Source organism: Hemiscyllium ocellatum, chromosome 21, assembly GCF_020745735.1.
Source record: "Hemiscyllium ocellatum isolate sHemOce1 chromosome 21, sHemOce1.pat.X.cur, whole genome shotgun sequence".
NCBI lineage: Eukaryota > Metazoa > Chordata > Chondrichthyes > Orectolobiformes > Hemiscylliidae > Hemiscyllium > Hemiscyllium ocellatum.
The window spans coordinates 5,634,483-5,659,329 of NC_083421.1; the positions used below are offsets into that span (position 1 = coordinate 5,634,483).

The window sequence follows — 24,847 nt, forward strand, 5'->3', positions numbered from 1 at the left end:
GGTTTGGGGAAACAGATTGTTCTCCTTGTAGCAGAGGAAATTGCGGGTGCCCTGTGACAGAGGGGTTTACAGATTTAGAATAATCCACCTTACACTCATGAGTTCATCAGAAAAGGATTACAGGACACATATTGAAGACTTGGGGGAGATCTACTGAGAGTGTGGGGTGATTCAAAAGAGGACATTTATGCAGCAAATGGGAATGAGCTGGAATACAATACTCACACACAATGTGAATATCCAGCTCCTGATGAATTGAGTAATTTTGTCACAGTTTGGCGTTACAATTACTGAGATTACCATCTGAATGTCCACCTGTAATACACGTTTATAAAACTGTCACGGTCAGTTCATTTAAGAAACTCTCACCACCCCCTCCTCCTGGCCCAGGATGACTGGACACATTACCCCTTGTGGGGGTCAGCAGTTAGTTCAGGGGGAAATCTGTATGGGTTTCTGTGAGTTTCCACACTGGGTCTTCATGTGACTGAACAGGGCAGATCTTTGACACATGGGACACAATGTTTCAAGAGTCAGTGCGATGTGGAGAGCAGGATGTGCTTCCTTTTCTTTCCTTCCGTGCTACTGCTGTGCCTCATCAATTAGACATGGGGGGGGGGGGTGAAAGGCTCATGCAGCTCGATGGGCAAGTTGTCTCCATTCTGACCCATGAGCAGCAAGCTCCTCCCAGTCATTCCAAAGAGTCTCTCTGAAAAGGTAACAACTGCTTCCCACTGCCCAGTGCTCCCAGGAAATGTTTAGAAGAATGAGCGGGGAAATCTCTGAGAAAAGGCAGAACGGTAAAGTTCCAAAAGGATTATAAACAGTTTACAGAGAGGGATTCATTGGAGAAGTGGGCACCAAGTTAGCAAATGGAGCATAATTTGGGAAATTGTGAAGTTGCTCATTTTGGAGGAGATAATAAAAGAACAGAGTGCTATGTAAATGGTGGAAACTGTCGAAAGCTGCACCACAAAGGGACCAGGGGTAATTGCGTAGGAAACACAGTTATAACAGGGAATCAGGATGGGGAATGGAACGTTGTTTCTTATTACAAGGAGTTTTCAGTGTAAGTGTTTGGAGTATATACCTGAGTGTAACTTTACAAAGTGCGAGTGAGACCACATCTGGAGTAATGACAGAAGTTTTGGTCCTTTTATTTAAGGGAATACATAATTTCATCCGAGGCATTTCAGAAAAGATTAAATGGGATGATCCCTGGCTTGTAGGGATTATCTTTTAAGAAAAGGCTGAAAATGTTGGGACTCTACTCAATGGATTTGGGAAGAATGAGAGGTGATCTCATTGTAACATGCAGGATTCTTAAGGAGTTTGACAGGGTAAATACTGAGAGGATGTTTCCCATCATGAGGGATCTGGAATCAGATACTCGGATAGTCACGGAATCAAGGGTTCTGTTTTAGATTCGTCAAGTTTAAGGCAACATCAACACGGGTCAGGGGTTTCAGTAGCAATGGAGCTGGGGTGAAGGGGTGGGGGGGGGAGCAACGTTTTAGAGATTGGAATTCCTGGTGTTTGTGATTGTGTAGATACCTGATCAGAAGGTCACCTTGGGGTTACAGATATGAGAGCAATATTGTGAAGAGTGTAGTTCTGCCTCAGACAGTTCCCAGGGAGAGGGAGGGGCTCAGCAGTAAGGGAAAGGAATTTGTAATAGCAACTGAAGGCAATGGGTTTAACCATTTCAATGTTCCGTTGCAGGAAATTGCGGCCAATTGCGTAGTGGGAGTGTGATGAGCAGTTTGATAACTGAGTAATGGAGAGGGATGATGGGGAGGGAGAGCTAGGCACTGTCAGTGTACATGTGAACCCTCAGACGGTGCTTTTGGACGATGTCACCTCCTGACAGTATGTGGGTGAGAAACAGGAGGGACCAAGAATCGATCCTTGAGGGACACCACATACAAGGAATTTAGAAAGGAATGGGAGAGTGGGGATGGAGTAGGTTTTTCCAACAACGGTGAGGTCAAATATTACTTCGTAGCAGAATGGGAGAGAAGGACATAACCAGAAAAGACAGACAGACAGAACAAGGAACAATACCTGTGATTTGGTGAGGGGAGGGAGGTGGGGGTGATGTGGAGGAAGAGCCCAACTCCAAAAACACACTTTCTTCATTGGTGACATCACCCAACTCCACCCTAGTCTCAGCTCATTTACTGAATGCAGGGATGGACGAGTATTTATCTCCAGACTTAATTATCCAAACACTCTTGGCCAGCCTCCCACATTCAACTTACATGTAATCTCAAGAGTATCTTAAACCCTCCTGCCCAAGTGCTCACTTGTACCAAAACTAGTTGATCCATCGAAAGGCTCCTATTTACAGGCAACAATTTAAAATTCTCACCCTGTGAACATCCCTGCTCCCTGCACCACACACCCTGCAAGACCTTGACAACTCATTTGTGTTTATTCATTGCTTCACCTGTCTGGCTGTTTCTACTGTTGCCAAGGCAACACTGTCTGGAATTCCCACCTGAACCCTCTCAGACCTGCTTTCCTCTTTTAAGGTGTTCTCGAAAACCTGCTCATTTGGTATTGCTTTTGATCACTTGACCTAGTATCTCAATCTGTGGCCTTATGCCAGAATTTTTCAATAGTATTTCTGTGAAATTATAAACATGATTAAAAAAAACAAACTGTTGCTGATTTGCACATACATTGTCAACTCTTCAATATTGCTGAGTGAATAATCTATAACAGCACTTACCCAACCACATTGTGGGAGCACCTTCACCACATGAACTGCAGCTGGACAGGGAAATCAAACATCACCCTCTCCACAGGCAATGAGGCTTTGGCACTGATCACTGGGATCTGTGGAGGGAGAAACACAGTTGCTATTTCAGGGAGTGCAAAATGCATTATAGAGAGGGAAAATGGGGCAGAATTTGGGATTTTCAAATTTGTGATTCACAATGTGCACTAAGTTCTGTAAAACCTCTCATGCCATACCATGAAAATTTCCTTCTCTTTCTGGTCTATGTCTTTCCTTTCCCCTGCCCTGCACCTTCACACATTTCCAATGCCTTGGTCAAAACAACACTGTGCTGCCAGTGAAGTTTATCACGTAGTTGAGTATTGTCCCACCCCTCATTCACTCCGATTGGTTGAAGGACCAACTGGCACATCCTGGTCCTCCAGCCTCGTTCCCCCGACTCTTATTGGTCCTGCGCTGACATCAATAATCCGAGGCCCATTGTGGACTGGAGTATGCTCAGTGCTTCCTGCTTTTGCTGTTGTTCATCAGGTATGAGAGAGAGAGAGGGCTCATCCCTGTTTCTCCTGATGTCAGACAATAACAACAACTACCTGCATTGTAGGGAGCCTTTCACATTGACAAATCTCCTAAAATGCTTCACGGATGATGGAAACGTTGATTAAAGAGAACGATTTTTAGATACATCTTTAAGGCGGACAGAGGGGGTGAGGGAGGATATTCCAAAGGTTTGTGTCCTCAGCAGCTCCAATCGTGCAGTGATATAAGTGGGCAACAGCTTACAATGGAGACAGTTCGTGGCTAACCACAGGTTAACAACCTCATGTCGTAGTCACCTCATGTCACAGCCTGCCATTACACACTACCTATGGTTAGCCACTAATAGTCTCCATTAACAGCTAATCAGCCTCCCCCAGTCAGATCGTTATCCACTCCTTTATCCAACCGCTCTTCTCACTCTATCCCCACCTTTACTCCTTTTATCTTGCCCCCATCCCCCCACACTATCTTCTGCACATAAACTGACTTTTTTTTTCTCAGTAACATCTGTTCTGTGGAAGGGACACCGGATCCGAAACGTTAACTCTGATTTCTCTTCACAGATGCTGCCAGACCTGCTGAGCTTCTCCAGAACCTCCTGGTTGTTGTTTCTGATTTACAGCATCTGCAGTTCTTTTGGTTTTAATTCACCGGGAGTTTGTAATTCAGGTCCAACAGCCTCTGTCCCAGTCTCTGCTGTCTCTCTCCCACCCCCCACCCAGTGACACTGCACCTGCACAGCTCATGGACAGGTGTTGTCTTGCTGGCCACACCCCTCATTCACTCCCATTGGCTGCAGGACCACACAGACTCTCCTCCTATTGGTCTGGAGCTGCCGTTAATCAAGCCGGCGCCGATTGAGAGGTGAGCTCCTCCCTCTCTCTGCCCTGGGATGAGCTTCATCATTCACAGTGAATAGGGCAGTATCACAGAGCACTGGGGCTGGGGGCTATTCAGCCCATTGGAGCTGTCCTCTCTCCCTCTGTAGATGGTGCAAATCTGTCCCAACTACCCCCAAATCTTTCCTTAAAAAGTAAAATTCCAAGTCTGTTTCAAAATACCTGCTGAATCTGTGTCGTTCAGACTGTTCCAGATGCTCAGAACTTACTGAGTAAAATAGTGTTCACATTTTCACCTTGTATTATTTGCCAATTACTTGAACGTAGTTACTAAAAATTGTGACAGGGTTAACAATTCCTCTCTCTCTTTGCAAATTCAAGACCTTGGAACCAAATCTGCACCAGGTCAAAATCACTGCTTCACCTTCTCAGCTCCAAGGATAATTATCTGTGCTTCAGCTCGCTCTGCACAAAAGAGAGGAATGCATCTTAATTTATTAAGATCAAAGAAACAGACCTCCGGTCCAATTCGTCTGTGCCAACAAGGAATTCTAAACTAACAAATTCCCATTTACCATCTATTGGCCTGTATCCATCAAAACCCTTCCTATTCATGTACCCAATTGGAAGCCTTTTAAATGTTGTGATTTTTCAGCCTCCACTACTTCATCTGGTAGCCGCTCCCATACACACACCACACTCAGCTTGAAAATGTTGCCAGTTCGATCCCTTTTAAATCTTTGCCCTCTCAATTTAAACCCATGTGCTCTAGTTTTGGACCCACCTAACCTGAGGAAAAAGGATGCCAGCTGCTCACCTTATCCACGCGCCTCGTGATTTTATAAATCTCAATGAAGTCACCTCTCAGTCTTTGACTCTCCAGAGAAAATAGCCCCAGCCTATTCAGCCTCTCCCTGTAGCCCAAATCCTCCAATCCTGGTAACGTTTTTGTAAATCTTGTCCAAACCTTTTCAAATTTCACAACATCCTTCCCAGAACAGGGAAATTCAAACTGAAAACAAAATTCCAGAAGTGGCTTAATCAACGTCCTGTCCAGCCACAATATGGCGTCCCAGCTTCTGTATTCAATGCATTGACCATTAACGGAGAGCGTTAATGGAGTCCCATTTGCCAGCGGTTCACCCTTATCCCTCTAAAACCTCCCTCTTCAAGTACCCAGTCAGACACCTTTTAAATGCTGCAATTGTACTAGCCTCCACCCCTTCCTCTGGCAGCTCATTCCATACTTGCAATGCCCTCAACATGAACACGATGCCCCTTAAATCCCCTTTAAATCTTTTCCCTCTCACCTTAAGCCTGTACCCTCTCGTTCTGGAGCCACCGAACTTGGGAAAAAGTCCCTGACTGCTCACCTTATCCATGCATGACTTTATAAGATCACCTCTCAGCCTCCAAATCTCCAGGGAAAATAGTCCCAGCCTATTCAGCCTTTCCCAATAGTTCAAATCGTCCAACCCCAGGAAAGTCCTTGCAAATGTTTTCTGAACCCTTTCAAGTTTCTCAACATTATTCCAAGAACAGGGAGATTGGAACTGAAAACAGAATTCCAGAAGGGCCTTCATCAGTGCCCTGTCCAGCCACAATATGACATCACAACAGCTGCATTCAATGCATTGACCAATAACGGGGAGCGTACCAAATGCTGCATTCACTCCCCTGCCTACCTGTGACTCTACTTTCAGGGAATTATGAACCTGCACTCCAAGGTCCCATTGTTCAGCAATGTTCCCCAGGACTTTACCATTAAGTGCATAAGTCCTGCCCTGATTTGCCTTTCCAAAATATAACAGCTCACATTTATCTAATTTGAACTCAGTCTGCAATTCCTTGCTCCAATGGCCCATCTGATCAAGATCCTGTTGTATTCTGAACTAACCTTCTTCACTGTCCACTACACCTCCAATTTTGGTGTCTTCTGTAAACCTACTGACCATATCTCATATATTCACATCCAAGTCATTTATTTAAGGGCCCAATATCCATCCCTGCAGCACACTGCTGCTCACAGGCCTCCAGTCCGCAAAGCAACCCTCAATCATCATCCTCTGTCTCCTACATTCAAGGTAGTTTTGTAATGGCTTGCTCTCCCTGCATTCCATGTGATCTAACCCTGCTAACCAGTCTGCTTTGTGGAACCTTGTTGAATGTCCATATAAACAACATTCACCGCCTGGCTTAATCAATTTTCTTTGTCACTTCAAAACACTCACTCAAGTTAGTGAAACACAATTGTGCATGTACAAAGCCACAGTGACTCTCCCTGATCATTCCTTACCTTTCCAAATAGATGGATATCCTGTCCATTCGAACAACTTGCCTGCCTGACTTCAGGCTCACTGTTCTCTTGTTCCATGGCCCCTCCTTACCACCTTTTTTAAAATAATGGCACCTCACCTGTCACTGTCAACGATACAAATATCACAGGAGAGGCCCAACAATCACTTCCCTAGATTTCCAGAAAGTTCCAGGATACACCTGATCAGGTTCCAGGGCTTTATCCACCGTGATGTGATTTAAGACATCCAGTCCCACCTCCTCTGTAACATGGACACTTTTCAAGTTATCACTGTTTATTTCTCCAAACTCTCGAGCTTCCATATACTTCTCCAGTAAAAATGACGTGAAATATTTGCATATATTTCACACCCTCTGTGATTCCATAGACAGCCTTGTTGACCTTTAAGCGGTCCTATTCTCTGGTCCAGTTAATCTTTTGTCTGTGATATATTCGTTTAATCTCTTTGGATTCTATTCCAGGACATCCCAGAAAGGCCTACTTCAAGGACCGTAACTTTCCTCCGACTTGATCAACAATGCCCTCCAACACATACCCTCCACTTCCCGCACCTCCACCTTTACCCCACCCCTCCAGCCACAATAAAGAATACAGCCCTGCAGTCTTCATCTTCCACCCCACTACAGCGCATTAACCTCTTATTTCTGCTACCTAAAGTCAGACCCCACCATAGACATATTTCCTTCCCCACCGCTATCTGCGTTCCACAGAGACCATTCCCTCTGCACCTCCCTTGTTAGGTCCACACCCTCCCACCAACACATGCTCCACACCTTTGACCTTCCCTTACCGCCACGGAAAATGTAAAACGTTCAGCCACACCTCACTGAGCTCTGTCCAGGACCTCAAAACGATCTTTTCACATCAGGCAGAGATTTGCCTGCACATCCCAAAACCTCATATTGCATCTGGACACTATGGGAAATTTAACATGGTTCATCCAACTAACCTACACATCTTTGGACTGTAGGAGTAAATTTGAATATCCGAAGGAAACCCTCACAAACACTGGGGAGAATGTGCCAACTCCAACACAGACAGTTGCCTGAGGCTGGTATCAAACCCAGGTCTCTGTTGCTGAGGAAGCAGCGCTAACCACTGAGCCACAATACTGTGGGATCTTTGGTGCTGATGTGCTGCCCCACTGATACCTCAGTCACTCACTCTGCCTCATTTCCTAAGAGGCAGTGATGATGGAGTGAAATTATCACGAGACAGTTAATCCAGAGACCCAGATAACGTTCTGGGGACCTGGGTTTGAATCCCATCACGGCAGATTTTGGAAAGTGAATTCAATAAATATCTGGAAAAAATAATCGAGTGACGACAAGGAATCCATTGTCAATTGTTGAAAAAACCCATGTGGTTCACTCATGACCTTTAGGGAAGGAAAATGCCATCCTTACCTGGTCTGGTCTGCATGGGACTCCAGACCTATAGCAACGTGGTTGATTCTTAACTGCCCACTGGGTAAACGCAGCAATAAATGCTGGCCGAGCCAGTGATAGCCTCATCCTGTGAATGAATAAAGGAAACAGGTCAGGTTTTGTTCCTTCTCTAGTAGGTACATCCTACAAACTCAATCAGAAATGTTCTCATACACACTGAACAAATACCTTTCCATCCAAGCCCTTAACACGACAGCACTCCGAGGCCATGTTGGTAAAGTTAAAACCCCTTATCATTGCAACTATATTTTTACAGATAACTGAGGTCTGCCGGTAAAATGGTGTCTCAATTCCCCGCTGACTATTGGGAGAGAGTCTATAATACAATCCCAGTAAGATGGTCATCCCTTTCTTATTTCTCAGTACCACCCAAATAACTTGCCTGGATGTACTCCTAGGAATATCCTCCCGAAGCCCAGCCATAATGTTATCCCTAATCAAAAACACCTCTCCCCCTGCTCTGTTGTCCCCTTGCTATAGCATCTATACCCTGGAACATTAAGCTGCTAGTCCTATCCATCCCTGAGTGCTGCCTCTGTAATTGCTGTAATATCCCAGTCACATGTTCAAAACCATACCCTGAGCCCACCTGCCTGACCTGTCAGGTCTCTTGCACTGAAATAAATGCAGAGTAACTGGTCTGTCCCACCTCATTCTGTAGCTTGCTCTTGCCTGCCTTGACAGTCTGATCTGGTGAACAGTACCAGCCTCAGACTCACCTCTTTTCTCACTATCTCTTTAGGATTACCCCGACTCCCTCACTGGTTTAATGCCTCCCGAGTGGCACTAGCAAATCTCCCTGCTCCTCAGGACCCCATGCTTTCCCCTTCCTATGTCATTGGTACCAATGTACAATGTCCTCCCACTGGTTATTTTCCCCTTTGAGAATGTTCTGCTCCCTCTGAGAGAAATCCTTGACACTGGCACCAGGGCAGCATCACCCCATTCTGATCTCTCACTGTCAGCTGCAGAAACGGCAGACTGTGCCCCTGACGAGAGAGTCCCCTATCACCATCGATCGTGTGGAACTGGATACACCTCACATTATGTTAGAAGCCAGTCTCAGTACCAGTAACTTGGCTGTCAGTGCTACTTTCCCCTGAAAGTCTATTACCACCTACATTTTCCAAAACAGTACACTTGTCTGAGATGGGGATAGCCACAGGAGACTCCTGCAGTACCTACCTACCCCTCCTAGCTTTTCTGGAGGTAACCCACCTACCTGACTGTATCTGCAGTATCCTGAGACTGCCGCCTATCACACTCCCCGGCTCCTGTCAATTCCTCACTGCCTTTAATCACTCCGCCACCAATCCATGTGATCCAATAGGATTTGCAATCACACTTCTTGCAGACAAATCATCAGGTTCATTGAAACTCTCCCTAATCTTCCGCACCCGACAGGAACAGCACGCCACTCTACAACAGGCCATCTCTCCGCCTTAACAACCTACAGACCAAGACAAAGACACAGTCTTACTGCTCGAAAAATACTGCCTGAGAATAACTTATTGCTTACGTTTTATATCTTAAACTTTCAATCAAGAGACCGTAAGACATTAAAAAGAAATCCTCACCTGACTCATGATTGTAGATTTAATAAAATAAAACTGACTAAGATTGATGTTTGAAGAGACTGAAACTCACTGAGCTGATCCCTGGCTCTGAGTACTTCCAAGGGTGAGGTCTCTCTGAGGGCAGCTGGGAAATGTCACTGTTTCTCTTCTCTGCCCGCTCCATTTCCAGAGAGGTTTTTAACTTCACAGCAAGTCAGCTCAGAGAGGTCACTGCTTGGGTTTATTCACTGGAGGGTGCCTTTGCTGCCCAGACCAGTATTTATTGGCCACCTTTACTTGTCTTGGAGAAAGTGGTGGTTAACCGCCTCCCTGAAATGCTGCAGTCCATGTACACCACAGTGATGTTTGGACAACAGTCCCCCTTTGGCCCCACAACCCTCCCTGTCTCTATAATCCCCCTCCGGCTTCACCACCCTCCCTGTCTCTGTAATCCCCCCTCCAGCTTCAGAAATTACATTTCCGTGGCATAAGATTTTTATTTGGATTCGTTTTTGTTTAATAAACCACCTCCCCCCTCCATAAAAAAGTGACATATTTCACCCCCAAACAAATTTCTGTTGATTGACCTTTTGGAGAGGCCGACACATGGACACCGCAGTATTTTATCTCACATTGTACACGTAGAATGATGGAACTTGCTTTTAAATATTGCTAAAAAAGGAAGGCAATGGCTTAATGGTATTCCTGCCAGATGATTGAAATGTACAGTGTTCCGAGGATTAGGGATAGAATCCCAACACGGCTGATGGCAGCATCGGAATCCAATACAATTGAGAATGAAAAGGCGAATGATGACCATGAAACTATTGTCAATTGTTAGAAAACCCATCTGGTTCACTCATGTCCTGTCGGGTAGGAAACTGTCATCCTCACCTGGTCTGGCCTACATGTGACTCCAGACCCACAGCAACGTGGTTAACTCTCAACTGCCCTCAGGAAAAATACATTAAAAACTGTTAACAAATACCCCGCAGGTATCACTTAAAAACTGGCTGTTCCCAATGGGACCATGTGAATTTCTGAACGGCCTGAACTAAAACGGAGTTTCAGCTTCACCTTCTCCCTGTCTCCCCTCACTCTGTTTACACCCAACTCCAGAACACTCTCATTGAGCCAAGCAGCCCTCTCAGTGCAGCCCTGTCATTTTCATTGCCTGCTCACACCTACACTGCCCTCAGTCTCCTGTACTGTTCCAGTGTATCTCAATGGGAGCTCAGGGACAGCATCTCATCTTTCCGTTCAGCCCTTTGTAACCCCAGAGTCAACATGGACCTCAGCAGTTTCTGAATGAACAGGCAGTTGTCAGAAGCTGGAACATCCCACCTGAAAAGGTACTGGAATTTGAGTCTAAAAGGAGTTTTAATGGGAAGTTTGCAGGTAATTGAAAATATCAAGTTTACAGGTTAACATCACGAAGTGGGTGATTACGTCTAAATCTGAGCGTTCTTACAAAGAGACGAGGTGTAATTTGGATAAATCTGTGCTCCCTCTCAGGCCAATATCTCCTTCCTCAGCTGCATGGCCCAGAACAGAGCACACACCCAAAGGGTGTTCCAACCACGAATTTGTACATCTTTCTGCTTAACAAAAATATTGGATATATTTTCCCACAAACAGAACTGACAAACCTTTCTCCTTCCACAGTTAAATGCCAATGATATTCAGATCCTGATGACTCCATTGACTGTAAAAACTTACTTTTGAGATCCCAACCTCAATTATTCTGATTTACTATCCTATGAAATAAATTGACAAAACAAAACAGAATATAAAGACATACCTTTCTCTTGGTTTGTGCTTGATGTGTAAATGCCTCTCCTAAAATCACATGCCCCCCCTCCCCCTCCCCCATCCCAGAAAGAGGACATGTCCATGCCCCTCAGTGTATCTTGCCCCCAATAAAGATGGCGGCCATATCCCAGGACCTATCACCGCCTGAGGGCCGCAGCCATTTTCCCATCTGCTGCAAACGCGGGATTAAGAGTTTCTAATTCAGACTAACGACCCGTACAGAGTGTAATTAAAACTTCCCAGTCTGAAGTGACTCATTACCTCTGTCTCGGAGGCCACTCTCCCCTTCCCTGTTTGCCTCTCCCACATTCACCAAAGGCCGAGTCACGTGACACTGCACAGGCGGAGTTACTGGTGACGTGTCATCCCACTGGCCACGCCCCTCATTCACTCCCATTGTTTGGATGACCAGCTGGTTCCACTTGGTCCACCAGTCCCACCTCCTTTTCCTATTGGTGGAAAGCTGCCACCAATCAGCTGGACCCCATTGTGAGGTCAGTGGTAGGATCCTCCCCCTGTCTGAATCAAACCCGGAAGGTGGATGGATGGGGTCAATCAGGAACAACAAGCAGGAGGTGCTGGGAAAGCTCAGCAGGTCTGGCAGCATCTGGGAACAGAAACCTGTCCAGTGGCCCTTCCTCAGAACCGATGGGAGCTGGGAAAATTAGAATCCTGACAGTGTGGAAACAGGCCATTCGGCCCAAATGTCCACAGCGTCCCTCCGAATGGTATCCCACCCAGACCCATTCCCCCACCCTATTACTGTATATTTCTCCTGACTAATGCACCTAACCTACACATCCCTGACCATTATGGGAAATTTAGCTTGGCCAATTCAACTAACCTGCAGATCTTTATACTGCAGGAGATAGGGGTCAAAGAGTAAATAATGGGCAGGTACAGAACCCAAAGAGAGACCAGAACATTTGGAAAGATAAAGGAGTGGATTACGATCTGGCTGGGAGGGTGCATAGCTGTTAATGGAGAGGACAGGAACCTGTGTCTGGCAGCATCTCAGTGGAGGTGGCGGAAATGGCGACTGATGATCGACGTTCTGCTGCAAAAACAGACCCCGAGCTTCCAGCTGCCTGTCACTATAACACACCTGGCCAACACCTCTGTCTCATGCTTACTGCAGTGTTCCAGTGAAGCCAGAACATACCAAAATACCAAATATTTCAAGGACTGCAATTTCCCCTCCCATGTGGTCAATACCATCCACTATATCTCCTCCACTTCCTGCACCTCTGCCTTTGAAACCCACACCTCCAACTGCAACAAGGATAGAACACCCCGCAAGCTCCCCCCACCCACCCCAAGTCCTTACCTTCCACCCAGATACAACACATCAGCTTCTGCCATTCCCACAAGCTACAATCAGACCGCACCACCAGATTCTGAAGGGGTTTGACAGAATAAATACTGATGTGTCGGAGGGTAAATACTGAGAGGTCAGTCTGAAACCAGATTCTGAGCCAGTCACAGAATCAAGGGTTCTGTTTCGGATTCATCACGTTTAAGGCAACACAGACACGGGTAAGGGGTTTCAGTAGCAATGGAGCTGGAGTGAGGAGGGGACAATCAACGTTTAAGAGATTGGAATTCCTGGTGTTTGGGATTGTGTAAACGTCTAATCAGAAGGTCAGCTTCGCGTCAGAAACAACTGCAATATTGTGAAGAGTGTAGTTCTGCTGTATAGTTCTCAGTGAGAGGGAGGGGCTCAGCAGTAAGGGAAAGGAATTGGTCAGGCAACGGGTTTAACCATGACAATGTTTCATTGGAGGAAACTGCACCTAATCGAGTAGTGGGAATGTGGTTAGCAGCTTGATAACGGAGTAACAGTGGAGTAATGGAGAGGGATGATGGGGAGGGTGAGCTGGGCAGTGTCAGTGTACATGTGAAACCTAACACGGTGCTTTTGGACGATGTCACCTCCTGGCAGTATGTAGGTGAGAAACAGGAGAGGCCAAGGATAGATCCTGGAGGTACACCAAATGCAAGGAATTCAGAAAGGAAAGGGAGAGTGGAGATGGAGCAGGATTTTTCAACAACCATGAGGTCAAATATTAGTTTTTCACAGAATGGGAGAGAAGGACATAACCAGAAAAGACAGAACAAGGAACAATATCTGTGAATCGGTGACGGAGACTGATGAGGAGGGGGAGAAAAGAGAGTTGGAAACTCTATGGTTTAACTGAGATGAGGGTAAAAGGGTCAAGATGAGCTCTGATAAGGCTTGACCGGGACTGGAGAAAGTTTGGACAAAATCCGGGAACACCACGTGAGGCAGTTTGACTCAGTGGGAGGGAGGGAAGCAGCAGATCGGATCATCTCAGTCTTAGTGACAGAGAAACTCCATGTGCTCCAAACTCTTGTTGTTGGAGAGAAGGATGGAGGAGACAGGATGATGGACAGTGTTTCACAAAGAAACAAAACCTGGGTAAGTGATATTTAAAGTGAGTGAACAAACCTAATGTATTTAACTTTTACCCAAAATATTAAAACCAATGACAGAAATCCTGGTTCGAATCCCAACTTGGCAGATGGTGGAATCTGAATTCAAGAAAAAATAACTGGAATTAGGAATCTCCTGATCTCCATGGAACCATTGTCAATGGTGGAAAAATATCCTGCCAACCCGACAGTGGCCCAGCCAGCTACTCACTGTATTAATCACTGCAAAGTCTCAACACAGGAATGAAACTGGATGGACCACTCAGCATCTGACAAGGCAGCAGAAAATACAACCACAGAATCAGCCCTCTCGATGGTGCAACGTCCTCCAGACTAACATCTGGAGTTTGGTGTCAAAATGTGCAGAGCTGTCTCACAGACCAATCAAGGAACAGCCTGACATACTCATACTCATGAAATCAACCCTTACAGACAATGCTGAAAATGTGTTGCTGGAAAAGCGCAGCAGGTCAGACAGCATCAAAGGAGGAGGAGAATCGACGTTTCGGGCATGAGCCCTTCTTCAGGAGCCCTTTTACAGACAATGACCAGATACCACCATCACCGTCCCTAGATATCGAGAGTGTGGTGCTGGAAAAGCACAACAGGTCAGGCAGCATCCGAGGAGCAGGAGAATCGACGTTTCGAGCCTAAGCCCTTCATCAGCCTGACCTGCTGTGCTTTTCCAGCACCACACTCTCGACTCTGATCTCCAGCATTTGCAGTCTTCACTTTCTCCTGAAATCTCTGGATATGTCCTGTCCCACCAGCAGGACAGACCAGGCAGAGGTGGTGGCACAGACAGGGAGGATTTGCCCTCTGAGTACTCAGCATTGACTCGGACACCAGGAAGTCTCATGGCTCCTGCTGATTACCACGCTCCGTCCTCCCTTGGCTGATGAATCACTTCTCCTTCATGTTGAACACCATTTGGAGGAAGCACTGAGGAAGTAAAATGGTGTCAAATGTACTCTGGGTACAGGATTTCAATGTCCACAATCGAGACTAGCTCTGCAACAGAATTACTGACTGAGCTGGTCAGGTCCTAAAGGATATAGCTGCTCAACTGAGTCTGCAGCAGGTGGTGAGGGAACCAACAACAGGGAAAAACATACTTGATCTCATTGTTATGAACTGACCAGCTACAGATACATCTGTCCATGACAGTATCGGTACGAGCGACCATTGCACATTCTTTTTGGAGACACAAGTCTTGGCTTAAAGTTGAGAAAAACTTCCATTGTGTTGAGTGACACTATCACCGTTCTAAATGGGACAGACTTTGATGAGATGTAGGAACGTAAATTGGATCTCCCTGAGGCACTGTGGGACATCAACAACAGCAGAACTGTACTCCAGCACAATCTGTAATCTCATGGGTTTGTAAATCCTGCTCTCACCCATCACAAAGGACAGGAAAGGAGGGCATGCCCAGAGCAGCACCAGGCATAACTAAAAATGAAGTGCCAACCTGGTGAAGCTACCAAACAGAACCATCTGCATATCAAACAGCATCAGCACCAAGCAACAGAGCTAAGTGATCCCACAACCAATGGGTCAGATCAGAGCTCTGCAGTACTGCCACACCCAGTTGTAAACGGTGATGGACAATAAAACAACTCACTGCAGGAAGCATCACAGATATCCCCACCCTTACTGATGGAGGGGCCTCACACATCCATGCACCAGATAAGTCAACAGCATTTGCAGCCAGAAGTGGGATGCTCCATCTCAGCCTTCTCCAGTGGTTTCCAACATCACAGATGTGAGTTTTAAGCCAGTTTCATTCAGTTTGAATAACATTAAGAAGTGGTTAAGTAGTGCAAAGGCTACGGGCCCTGCCAATATCCTGGCAATAATACTAATGGCTTGTGCTCCAGAACTTGCCACCCGCCAAGCCAAGTACCGCTCCAGCAGTGGCATCTACTGACATTGTGGAACATTGCCCCGGCATGTTCAACAGAAAACACAGGGCAATCCAACCAAGCCAATTTCCCTCCGTCAGTCGACACTCGATCAGCAGTAAAGTGATGGAAGATGTCACCAACAGGGCTACCAAGCAGCAGCTGCTCAGCAACAGCCAGCTGAGTGACACTCATTTCAGGCTCCACCAGGGCCACTCAGCTCCCGATTGTGTTACCGCCTGATTCACAACCTGACAACCAGCTGAATCCCAGAGGTGTGGTGAGGTGAGGGGGACAAGACCACTATTTCGAGCTGATTCTAACATTGTATTAGCTCATATACTCTCATCCAGCTTGTGTTATCTCCAGACTTCCTTATACAAACACACTCCTGGCCAACTTCCCACATTCAACCTCCCTGTTATCTCAAGAAAAACTAAATCTCTGCCCAAGTACTTCCTCGTACCAAAACTTGTTGATCCATCAAAAGGCTGCTATTCATAATCAACAACATAGAGCCACAGAGATGTACAGCATGGAAACAGACCTTTCGACCCAACCTGTCCATGCCGAACAGATATCCCAACCCAATCTAGTCTCACCTGCCAGCATCCGGCCCACATCCCTCAATTTAAAATTCTCACCCTTGATATAATTCCTGGTTGTGATCATCCCTAGCTCGCTGCATCACACACCCTTTGAGACCTCGACAACCCATTCTGTTCGAGACTCCCAATGATCTGTTAATTCATTACCTCACCTGTGTGGCTGCTTTTACAGTTGCCAAAGCAACAAGGTCTGAAATTCACAGCCAAAACCTCACAGGTCTGCTTTCCTCCTTTAAGACATTCCTCAAAACCTACTTCTCTGGCCTTGTCTAAAGTTTCCAATAATATTTTTGTGAAATTATAAGCATGATAATAAAACTACAAACTGTTCCTGATTTGGACATTATCTTCAAATCATCACTGTTGCTGTAATGAATAATCTGTAATGTCTCTTACCCAACCACATTGTGGGAGCACCTTCACCACACAAACTGCAGCTGTACAAGAAAGTCAAACATCACCCCCTCCACAGGCAACAGGGCTTTGGCATTAATCACTGGGATCTGTGGAAGGAGAAACACAGTTGATGTTTCAGGGAGTGCAAAACAGATTACAGGGAACGAAAATGATGCAGAATTTATAGTCAGAAACGGAAGGAAAATACACTTGCTCACTGGAAAAAAAGAATTCTTGACTGTCAAAAATTTTCCAGAAAAAAAATTAATAAGCAGCACACGGTCAGGGGCTGGGCGGCAGTGAAAAATTAACGTATAAAAATGTCTGTAAAAGTAATAGTAAAATACACCCATTGTTCGAGACTGAGGAAGCTAGACATTAACAAAGTGGTCATGAGGAAGCCCAGAGATGAAGCAGAACAGTATAAGCTGTTATGATCCCACAGTCATAGAGATGTATAGCGCCGACACAGACTCTTCGGTCTAACTCATCCATGACAACCAGGTATCCAAACCTAATCTATTCCCATTTGCCAGCACTTGGCCCATATCCCTGTAAACGCTTACTCATCATATCATGTGTCTATTTAGACGCCTTTAACAAGTTTTATCTGTACTAGCCTCCACCACTTCCCCTGGCAGCTCATTCCACCCACTGCATGAGAGTTGTCCTTTAGGCCCCTTTGAAATTTTATCCGTTCATCCTAAAGCAATGCCTCTACTTCTGGACACCATCACTCCAAGGAAAACACCTTGTTCATTTACTCCATTCATGCCCCTCTTGATAGTATAAACCTCCATAACATCACAGCTCAGCCTATTGCACTCCAGGGAAAACAGCCCAGCCTCCAACCTCAAATCCTCCAACACTAACAACATTCTTGGAAGTCTTTTTTGAAACCTTTCAATTTCACAGCACCCTTCTGATAGGAGGCAGGCCAGAACTGCACACAATATTCCAAACGTGGCCTAACGAATGCCCTGTACAGCAACATGACCTCCCACATCCTGTACTCAATGCTCGAACCAATAAAGGAATATAAACTGAACACCTTCTTCACCATCCTATCTGCCTGCCACTTGACTTGCAAGAAACTATGAACCTGCAGTCCAAGGTCTCTTTGTTCCGCAAACATCTCCAGGGCCTGGCCATTCAGTGTATAAGTCCTGCACTGATTTGCTTTTCCAAAATGCAGCACCTCACATTTATCTAAATTAAACCCCATCTGATCAATATCTCATTGTAATCTGAGGTAACCTTCTTCATTATCCACAATACCTCCAATTTTGTATGACCTGCAAACTCATTTCCGATACCAAATCATTTAAATGAATGACAAAACAAATCCAGAAATAAACATCCATTTCTCTGAGTTTGAATGTGCTCTGTAAATCCTGCCCAATGACTCTGTACCACAGAAAGGCTGCACATGCGCCTGGCAGCACCTTGCCCCCTACAAAGCTGGCAGTTCCGCATGTATCCAGTGAATTCTTGCCCCGAATAAAGATGGTGACGCGTACACATACCTGCAGCCACACTGAGGCAATTCCCCATTTACTGAAAACACAAGACTGGGACGTTACAAAATATGTGTTTTCCGATGCGCACATTGTGTTTGTAAAACCTCTCCACTCACACAGAACCTCTCTCACCTCCTGCGGTTCCACAGACAGCCTTGAATTTTGCAGGTACCTATTCTCTGCCTGTCCTTAGTGTGTCCTTAGTGTGTTTGTACAATCACTTTGGATTCTCCTTAAACCTATTTCCGAAAGCTATCTCATATCCCCTTTTTGCCCTCCTGGTTTACCTCGAGTATACTCCTACTGCCCCTATACTCCTCTAGGGATTCTCACAAACACAGCTCTCCGTCCCTGCCAAATGCCTCCTTCATTTTCCTGACCAGGCCCTCAATTTCTTTCGACAGGCAGCATTCCCTACACCTACCAGCCTTGGCCTTAACAGGAACATACTGTCTATATACTCTCATTCTGGCAAGCCTGTGGAGGCAATAGCAGATGAGGACAGAGAAACAATCACTCCCAGTAAAGAGGTAATGTTGGGAAAGATAACAGCCTCAAGGTAGCTGGGTCTCCTGGCCCTGATGGAATGCATTCAAGGGACTAAAGGAGATGGGGGTGGGGGTGGGCGCGGGGGTGGGGGGGAAGAATAACAAACTCGTGATAATTCACTAAAATTTGTTGGATTCTGGGATGGTTTTGACAGACTGGAAGCTGCAAATTGGTGCCACTATTTTTCAAAAAGGACCTGTTAGCTTAACTTCTGCAGTGGAGAAAATGCTTGAATCTCTCAAGGAAGTAGTGGTGAGATATCTGGGTAGAAATTGTCTCATTTCGCAGACACAGCATGGATTCATGAAAGGCAGGTCACGTTTAATGGATTTACTGGAATTATTTGAGGATACAATGAGCGCGTTGGACAAGGGGGAACCGGTGGATGTGGTGTACCTGGATTTCCAGAAGGTATTCGATACGTTGCCACACAAAAGGCTGCTGTATAAGGTAAAGATGCACAGCATTATGGGTAATTATCATTGATACGAGATCGGTTCACCAACATAATAAAGAATGGGGATAAACGGGTGTTTGGATTAGTGTTGACACTACAACTGTTTGCAATTTACACAAATGTTTTGGAATTGAGGACCAAGCGTACGGTGTCAGAGTTCACATTTGATACAAAGATGAGTAAAGCAATGTCTGCAGAGTCCATTGCAAGTCTGCACAGGGATACAGATCAATTAAGTGAGTGGGTAAGGATCTGGCAAATGGAGTTCAATGTTGGGAAATGTGAGGTCATCCATTTGGGTCGGACTAACAGCAAACTGGATGATGAAATGGTGAAATATTGCAGCAGGCGGCTGTACAGAGGGAGCTGGGTGTCCTTGTGCATGAATCACAGGAAGCTGGTTTGCAGGTACAGCAGGTAATTAAGGCAGTGAAGGGAATATTGTCCTTCATTGCTAGAGGGATGGTTATGCTGCAGCTGTACTGGGGGCTGGGGAGGCCACACCTGGAGTACTGTGTACAGGTTTGATCCCCTTACATTAGCAAGGATGTACTGGCACTAGAGGGAGTGCAGAGGAGGGTCACTAGTTTGAGTTGGGAGTCGAGAGGGTTGGTGTATGTGGAGAGATTGAGAAAACATGTTCTAGACTCATTGTAATTTAGAAGAATGGGATGTTGGATAGGAAACAAATAAAATTATGAGGGGAGGAGATAAGACAGAAGCAGGGAGGCTATTTCCACTGGGGACGGGTCCAACTCCAGAGCCTCAAAATAAGGGGGAGCAGATTTAGGACTGAGATCAGGAGGAGCTTCTTCAGCTAAAGGGTTGTGAATCTGTGGCGTTCCCTGCTGACTGCAGCATTTGAATGCCTTTCAGGCAAAATGTAGATTTGTGAACAGGAAAGGAATTAAGGGTTATGGTGGGAGATCGGGAACGTGGAGCTGAGGCCATGAAAAGATCAGCCCTGATCTTATTGAATGGTAGAGCAGGCTGGAGGGGCCAGGTGAAAGTTTCCTTGCTGTATAACATTATGACTCTAATCCTCACGATCCCTAAATTCCTCCATCCTCAACTCGTCTGATCAATGTCACCTAAACCATCCTCACAACTCTTCCTTATTTATATAATTCCTCACTAGCCACAGAACGCTCCCTATCTCACGTCCTCCAGTTTCTCAAATCTCTGCGATATGTGCCTTTCTTTAGTTCCAGCCTTGAGGATGCCCTCATTCACTCCGATTGGTTGGAGGACAAACTGGTACGACCTGGTCCTCCAGTACTGCCCTCTGCCCCCTATTGGCCTGCGCTGACATCAATCATCCGAGGCCTGTGTGAGGGGAGTGGTGGGATCCTCCCTCTCTCTGCCCTGGGATGAACTTCATCATTCACAGTGAATGGGGCAGTATCACAGAGCACAGGGGCTGGGGGCTATTCAGCCCATTGGGGCTGTACTCTCTCCCTCTGGAGATGCTGCAAATCTGTCCCAATTCCCTTCCCATTTGCCCATAGCCTCCCAAATCTTCCCTTAAAATGTAAAATTCCAATCTGTTTATGAATAATTGCTGAGTCTGTCCAGCTGCCGTTCAGACTATTCCAGATGCTCAGAACGTACTGAAGAACATAATGTTCACATATTCACTTATTATTTGCCAATTACCTGAAAATAGTTACTAAAGTTGTGACATTGTTAACAATTCCCCTCTCTCTGCAAATTAAATATCTTAGAAACAAATTTGCAGCTGATCAAAATCACTGCTTAACCTTCTCAGCTCCAAGAACAATTATCTGTGCTTCTGCTAGCTCTCCACAAAAGAGGAACACATCTTATTTTCATTTATTAGTGTCATAGAGATGTACAGCACAGAAACAGACCTTTGGTCCAATTTGTCCACGCCAACTAGGAATCCTCAACAACTGGAGCCCATTTGCCAGCGATTGGTCTGTATCACTTGAAACCCTTCCTGTCCATGTACCCAATCAGATGCCTTTCAAATGTTGTAATTGTATCAGCCTCCACTACTTCATCTGGCAGCTCATTCCACACACACACCACACACAGCTTGAAAACTTTGCCCCTTAGATCCGTTTTAAATCTTTGCCATCTCAACTTAAGCCCATGCGATTGTTTTGAACCCACCTAACTGGGGGGAAAAGACCCTGGCTGTTCACCGTATCCATGCCCCTCATGATTTTATAAATCCCCATGAAGTCACCTCTCAGTCTTTGACTCTCCAGGGAAATTAACCCTGGCCTATTCAGCCTCTCCCTGTAGCCCAAATCCTCCAATCCTAGCAAAGTCTTTGTAAATCTTGTCTGAACTCTTTCAAGATTCACAACATCCTTCCCAGAACAGGGGATTTCGAACTTAAAACATAATTCCTGAAATGGCTTAATCAATGTCCTGTCCAGCCACAATTTGACGCCCCAGCTTCTGTACTCAATGCATTGACCAATAAATATAAGCATACCAAACCCCACCTTCACTAGTCTGCCTATCTATGACTGTACTTTCAAGAAACAATGAACCTGCACTCCATGATCTCTATGTTCAGCAACATTCCCAAGGACTTTACCATTAAGTGTATAAGTCCTGCCCTGATTTGCCTTTCCAAAATCCAACAGCTTACATTTGTCTAAATTGAACCCAGTCTGCCATTCCTCGCCCCAATGGCCCATCTGGTCAAGATCCTGTTGTATTCTGAACTAACCTTCTTCATTGTCCACTACACCTCCAATTTTGGTGTCTTCTGTAAACCTACTGACCATATCTCATATTCACATCCAAGTCAATTATTTAAGGACCCAATATCCATTCCTGCAACACGCTGCTGCTCACAGGCCTCCAGTCCACAAATCAACCCTCTGCACCACCCTCTGCCTCCTACCTTCAAGCCAGTTTTGTATCCAAATGGCTAGTTCTCTCAACATTTCATGTTATCTTACCTTGCTAACCAGTCTGCTTTGTGGAACATCGTTCAGTGTCCATATAGACAACGTCCACAATCTGCCTTCATCAATCATCTTTGTCACATCTTCAAAAAAAAAATCAAGTTAGAGAGAGAATTTCCCACACACAAAGCCATGCTATCTATCCCTAATCATTCCTCGTCTTTCCAAATACATGTAAATCCTGTCCCTCAGAATCCCTTCCAACAACTTGCCTGCCACTGACCTCAGGCTCACTGTTCTCTTGTTCCCTGGCCTTTCCTTACCACCTTTTTAAATAATGGCACATGCCTTCCAGCACCTCACCTGTCACCAATGACAATATAAACATCTCAGGGAGGGGCACTGCTATCACATTCCTAGCTTTCCACAAATGTCTGGGATACACCTTAACAGGTCCCAGGGATTTATCCACCTCGATACGATTCAACACATCCAGTACTACCTCCTCTGTAATATGGCCAGGAGCCGGGCAGCAGTGGACAATTCATTTACTGAAAGGTCTGTGAACATAACAGTAAAATACTAAACAGAGCAAAAATACACTCAGAGACTGAGGAAGCTAGATAGTGAACAAGTGGACATCAAGGTGCTCAGAGGCAAATCGGAGCAGTTTTATGATCCCACAGTCAAAGATGTCTAGCACCAAAACAGACTCTTCAGTACAACCCATCTATGCCAGCCAAATATTCGAACCTAATCTATTCCCATTTGCCAGCACTTGGCCGGCATCCCTCTGAACCCTTCCTATTCAACTGCCTTTGAAATGTTACAATTTTTGTTGCCCTTTAGGTCCCTGTTGAATTTTCCCCTCTCACCCTTAACCTATATCCTCTAGTTCTGGGCTCCACCACCCCAGGGTAAACACCTTGTATATTTACGCTATCCATGCCCCTCACGATCATATAAATCTCTTCAAAATTACACCTCAGCCTATGACACTCCAGGGAAAATCGCCCCCGCTATTATGCCTCTCCCTGCAACTCAAATCCTCCAACCCTGGCAACATCGTTGAAAATCAATTCTCAAACCTTTCAAGTTTAAGTGCCTCCTTCTGATAATAGGGAGACCAGAATTGCACACAATATTCCAAAAGTGGCCTAACCAATGTCCTGTCCAGCTCCTGTACTCAACGCTCTGACCAACAAAGGGAAGCATACCAAATGCCTTCTTCACTGTCTTATCGACCTGTGACTCTACTTTCAAGGAACTGTGAACCTGCATTCCAAGGTCTCTTTGTTCAGCAAGACTCTCCAAGACCTTACAATTCAGTGTGTGAGTCCTGCTCGGATTTGCTTTTCTAAAATACAACACCTCACATTTATCTAAATTAAACCCTATCTGCCACTCCCCAGCCCATTGGCCCATCTGATCAATATCCCATTGTATTCTGAGACAACCTTTATCACTGACCACAATCCCAACAATTTTGGTGTCACCAGCAATCTTACTAACGGTACCGCCTCTATTCACATCCAAATCATTTAAACGAATGACGAAACAAATCCAGAGAAAAAAAATCCATTTCCCTGGGTGTGAATGTGCTCTGTGTAAATCCTGCCCCATGACTCTCTATCAGGGAGAGCTGCACATACTCCCCTCTGAACTTTGCCCCCTACAAAGATGGCGGCTGCACGTGTCCAGTGAATCGTTGCCCCAATTAAAGATGGCGGCACTGACTCGAGTCAATCGCGAAATGAGGCATTTTCCGGTTTACTGCAAAAACGAGACTGTAAATTTCAAATTTGTCTTTTCCGATGTGCACCAAATGTTCGCAAAACCTCTCAGCCCAGACCGACACCATTTCCCTCCCGCTTGCTGCTGTTTATTTCTTTCCTTACCGACAGCTCCCGCCCGCACAGCCGCGCGGTCCGCGAGGATGATCACGTGGTATAATCAAGTCCCGCCTCTCATTCACTCTGATTGGTCGGAGGGCCAACCGCCTCGCCAGGTCCTCCAGTCCCGCCCCTGTACTTCCATTGGTCCACCGCTGACATCAATCATCCGGGGACTATTGTTGGCTGGAGCATGCGCACTGCTTCCTGGCTTTTGTTGCTCTGCATAAATTGCAAGATTAGATTAGATTAGACTTAGATTAGATTTACAGTGTGGAAACAGGCCCTTCGGCCCAACAAGTCCACACCGACCCGCCGAAGCGCAACCCACCCATACCCCCACATTTACCCCTTACCTAACACTATGGGCAATTTAGCTTGGCCAATTCACCTGACCCGCACATCTTTGTGACCGTGGGAGGAAACCGGAGCACCCGGAGGAAACCCACGCAGACACGGGGAGAACGTGCAAACTCCACACAGCCAGTTGCCCGAGTCGGGAATTGAACCCGGGTCTACAGGCGCTGTAGGCAGCAGTGCTAACCACTGTGCCACCGTGCCGCCCAGAGTGAGGGACAAAGTTAAAAACACACAACCACCTGATGCAGCAGCAGCCTCTCGTGCCAGTACATCCTTTCTCAACTAAGGAGATAAAAACTACATGGAGTACTCCAGGTGTGGCCTCACCAGCACCCATTACAGCTGGAACATAACATCTGCTTTTAAGCACAATCCCTTCAGCATAGAAGGACAAAATTGCATTTGCCTTCAGAATTGATTGTTATACCTGGTGACCAACCCTCATGCAGTAGGATACTCAGGTGCCTCTGCTTAGCAAAAATGCAACTTTTTAAAATTCAATTAATAATCTCTTTTTAATGTTACTCCAACCAAACAGTATGACATTACACTTATGAACATTAT

At 45.8% G+C, this 24,847-nt stretch overlaps 1 long non-coding RNA gene across 2 annotated transcripts; it reads right to left on the reverse strand.

Moving 5' to 3' along the window:
- Nucleotides 1-230: 230 nt before the first annotated feature.
- LOC132825987 (uncharacterized) lies at nt 231-22,169 on the reverse strand. 2 transcript variants are annotated; one of them, XR_009645839.1, is made up of 4 exons: nt 22,086-22,169; nt 7,846-7,954; nt 2,735-2,841; nt 231-315 (listed from the first exon to the last, which is right to left on the reverse strand). It is a non-coding gene; the product is annotated as an uncharacterized LOC132825987 (long non-coding RNA). The 2 variants fall into 2 exon arrangements; XR_009645838.1 differs by lacking the exon at nt 22,086-22,169 and adding an exon at nt 16,618-16,719.
- Between the last annotated feature and the right edge of the window lie 2,678 nt (nt 22,170-24,847).